The sequence below is a fragment of the Macadamia integrifolia genome, chromosome 7 (assembly GCF_013358625.1).
Source record: "Macadamia integrifolia cultivar HAES 741 chromosome 7, SCU_Mint_v3, whole genome shotgun sequence".
Lineage (NCBI taxonomy): Eukaryota > Viridiplantae > Streptophyta > Magnoliopsida > Proteales > Proteaceae > Macadamia > Macadamia integrifolia.
Genome location: NC_056563.1, coordinates 562076 through 566683, shown reverse-complemented (window position 1 = coordinate 566683; position 4608 = coordinate 562076).

Here is a 4608-nt window from a genome sequence, read left to right as displayed (position 1 = left end):
TTTTTTTTTTTTTTTTTTTTTTTTTTTTTTTTTTACAGTTTTAGCTTGTTTCCATTACTGACGCAGCACGGCACTTTCTTGTCTTGTAGTGGTTAATGTCAAACTAGATAATAAGGCCCTGGCTGCGGTGGCAACGGAGGAGAGGAAGAAAGAGGTGGCCGAGTAGGTTGCCAAGAAGGTCGGCGACAAGGGCAAGGCCATGGTGAGCCCCAACCCAGGCGCCAAGGTCGCTCCTCCCCCTGGCGCGGGCAACAAGTCCTATCCCCTGATTATTGGAGGCAAGCAAGGGAAGGAGATGCCCCCTCCAGTCCAATATTCAGCTCGACACGGGGCTCTGAGCTCTCTGAAAGGAAAGGAGCTAGCTGGCTCTGGAGAGAAGGCACCAGGGCAGATCGACACCCTTGACCGAGCTAGAGCTGGGGTCGATGGCCAAAAAAGGAGGCACTCGCCCATGGACGAGGGGCAACACGGTAACCCTCCCAAGATGGCTCGAATGGGGAAGCAGCCTGCAGACCCCTGAGTGGAACTGCTAGAGAACGGCACCATTTTGGACCCCGTTATAGCTCGGGTTTGGTGCCACCATAGCTGTCCCAAGAAAGACGTTGCCCGTGTGAGGAAGTTATCCAATATCGACTTCTCAGAACAGGTCTACACCCGAATGGGCGATGTAAGTATTTCTCGCCTCTTACCTTTTGTGTTTATTTGAGTCCCTAGTATTCATGGCTCCGTTGGATGAATGCAAGGTTTCGCTTATGCGGTAGAGGCTGCCAGTCAGTTCGAGAACATGGTCGTTGGTCATAGTAAGTTGGATGACGAGGTAAAGCACCTGCGGGGGGGAGCTTAGATGGCCACGGGTCAGCTAGAGAGTGAGAAGAGAAAGGCCTGATCTGAAGAGCAGAGGGCGAGAGACCATGAGGAGAGGGCTGGTGAGCTGGAGCGTGAGGTGGCCAAGCAGCTCAAGATCAACAGCAGCCTTGTTAAGGAGAAGGACACTCCAGAGTGAGCTGGCCGAGGCTTAGGAAGCCAGCAAGAAGAAAGAAGTCGAACACTCAGCTTGGATTTTTGAGTTGGAGAAGAAATATAAGGCCGAGCTAGCTTCGAACGATGAGGCCACTGCTGAGAGTGGCTAAACTCTGAAGTTGGTCAGAAATGGCTAGTTGAAGTCAATGTCTTCTCATTTCAGGCCAGCTCAGAAAACACCATACAGTTCGTCCTTGGTAAGATGCCAGATTATGATTTCTCTGAGTATGAGCAGCGCGCTCCTGCCCTAGCTCCCTCTGTATAACTCGTTGGTTAGGCCGAGGTCAGTGAAGAGGTGACCCAAGTCGACCCTAAAGCCACCAAGTGAACCACCTCGCTTCCTCCTGATCCAGCCCCTCGGTTTCTGCAGCACTGATGTTATGCTTCTTGTAGAGATTTTTTTTTAGGGGAGCAATGTAACCTTCTTCCTTCTCTTCTTTCTCTCTTTTTTTTTTTAAAATCCTGTTTGGGGTTCGATGGAACTTTCAAGGGTTTCTTCCCTCCTTCATTAATGGAAAAAATATTTTTTCTTCACTCATTGTGCTTCTTCAATTTCTGTAAGGTAGTTCTATTATTTAATTGAACTTGATTCGGTCTCGTTTGTCTTAGTATGGCGTAGCATCATGCCTAGACCCGGACCACAGTGCAAGTATGCCTAATCCGGATTTGGAATTGATGGTGCCGAGTTGAAGTTAGTTCATACCTTAGATGTTAAGGTCTTGAGTGGCCAAACTAGGGTCTGATCTTAGATACTGTCGAGCTGTAGCTCGGTCTTAGATGCTGTCGAGCTGGAGCTCGGTCTATATACCTTAGATGTTAAGGTCTTTGAGTCACCGAACTAGGGTCTGGTCTTGGTAGTGCCGAGCTTGAGCTTGGTCTTAGATGCTGCCGGGCTTGAGCTTGGTCTTAGATGTTGTCGAGCTTGAGCTCGGTCTTAAATGCTACCGAAATGGAGCTCGGTCTTGTGCCTTAGATGTTAAGGTCTTTGAGTTACCAAACTAGGGTCTGGTCTTGGTAGTGCCGAGCTTGAGCTCGGTCTTAGATGCTGCCAAGCTTGAGCTCGGTCTTAGATGCTGTCGAGCTTGAGCTCGGTCTTAGATGCTGCCGAGTTGGAGCTCGATCTTTGTGCCTTAGATGTTAAGGTCTTTGAGTCACCAAACTAGGGTCTAGTCTTGGTAGTGCCGAGCTTGAGCTCTATCTTAGATGCTGTCAGGCTTGAGCTCAGTCTTAGATGCTGCCGAGCTTGAGCTCGGTCTTAAATGCTGCTGAGCTGGAGCTCGATCTTAGTGCCTTAGATGTTAAGGTCTTTGTTTCCTTAGAACAACCAGATATTTGGGAGAAGCTTCATAGTATATTGATGTGTGGTATGCACTTGGGATAAATACATTGCTTCAAAATAGAATCTATTCCGCTTCATGAATAAAATTGAATAACTAAGATATGAAAGCTAAGATGCTGACAATATAAAATCTACAAAACTATCACCCAATCGATGGGATTTCAATGTGATCTACTGGTAAAATTTTTTTAGATTTTCAACATTCCATGCCCTTGGTATAGCTGTATCCCCCTGTCTGCAAGTGGTAAGTACAGGGGCGCACCACTTTAGAGACTATGTACAGGCCTTACCAGTTTGCGCTTAACTTGCCTTCACTTCTTGGGTCCACTGCAGCTACTTTCCTGAGGACCAGGTCACCAACTATGAATCCCCATGGTTTGACCCTTCGGTTGTGATACTGTCAGACTTTCTGCTTGTAGGTTTCATTTCGCACAAGTGCTTCTTCCCGAACTTCGTCTATGAAGTCGATGTTTGCTTGGAGCCCGGCTTCGTTCTGTGAATCTTCGAACACTGTTGATCTGAACGAGGCTTGGGTCACCTCCACTGAGGTTGACGCTTTGGTCCCATACACCAATCGGAAAGGCGTCTCCTTTGTGGGGGTCCGAGCTGAGGTACGATATGCCCAAAGTACACTGAGTAGTTAGTTTACCCAGTTTTTTTTCTTCCGGTCCAGCCTCTTCTTTATTCCATGTAGAAGTATGTGGTTGGCTTTTTCTGCCTGGCCGTTCGATTGCGGGTGCGCTACAGCAGTGTTGCGAAAATCAATGTTAAAGTTATTATAGAAAAGCCTGAATTTTCGATTACTGATCGTTCATTATCTGTGATCAGTACCTTTGGGACACCATAGCAGTATATGACGTTATCCCTCATGAACTTCTCCACTGCTTGGTTAGTGATTTTGGCTAGGGGACGTGCCTCCACCCATTTGGTGAAGTAATCAATAGCGATAATCAAGAATTGGACACCGCTCTTTCCTTTCTTGAATTGACCTAGGATATCCATTCCCCACATTGCGAACGGGATCAAACAAATCACAGAACTAAGTTCTGTAGCCAGGAAGTGTGGTACTGGGGCGTGTACTTGACACTTAAAGCACTGCCGAATGAACTTTATTGCATCTTGTTACATTTTTGGCCAGGAGAATCCTTGGTGCAACACCTTGTAGGCCAGTGCCCTTCCCCCAATGTGTCCCCCATAATTTCCTTCATGGACTTCACAAAGTGTCTCTCTAGCTCAGTTCGGGGGCAGGCACTTCAGCAGGGGCTAGAATATTGCCATTTTGTAAAGTGCCCCACCTTGGTGGGTGTATTTGGCTGCTCTCCTCTTGACTGTCCTTGCTTCTATCTGATCTCCTGGGAGATGTCTGTCACGTAAATAGTCCACAATGGGGTCCATCCAGCTCAGCTCGGATTGCTACATATTGCTACACAACAATTCTTGCTCATAGGTAGGTTGGTCTAGTACTTTAAAATATACCGAGCTTACACAATCCCCGAGTTCTACTGTAGCTAGTTTGGAGAGGGCATATGCTAATGCATTTTCTTCTCGCAGGATCTGCACCATTACGAATATGTTGAAACTGGTCACTAGACGATGTACTTCTTTCAAATATCTGGCCATTCTCTCTTCTTTGGCTTCGTATTGCCCCTTGACTTGGTTCACAATTAGTTGGGAGTCACTATGTGCGACCAGGTCGTCTGTCATTACTACCTTTGCCAGTTTGATTCCCGTAATCAAGGATTCATATTCTGCCTCGTTATTTATTGCTGGGAATGCAAACCTAAGAGCATACTGTATCGTGAATTCCTCAGGGCTTCGCAGCACAAGTCCTGCACCGCTCCTTGTTGTGGTGCTGGATCCATCAACAAAGAGTTCCCACTTTTGGCTCAGCTCGGCCTCAGGCTCTACTACTTCTTCAGTTTGTGTACATTCTACTAGGAAATCAACTAGTGCCTGTCCCTTGATTGCGCTTCTTGGTCGGAATTCAATGTTATGCTCACTTAGCTTAACAACCCAACTCACCATACGCCCTGCTACACTGGGGCTATGAAGCGACTTTCTTAGCGGTTGATCAGTTAGTACAACAATGGTGTGTGCTTGGAAGTAGGGCCTCAACTTCCTGGCTGTCACGATCAATGCCAGTGCAAACTTCTCAATTCTTCGGTACCTTGTCTCCGCTTCTAGGAGCATATGAATCACATAGTAGATGGGCCTCTGGGTCTTTCCCTCTTCTCTCATGAGGACTACGC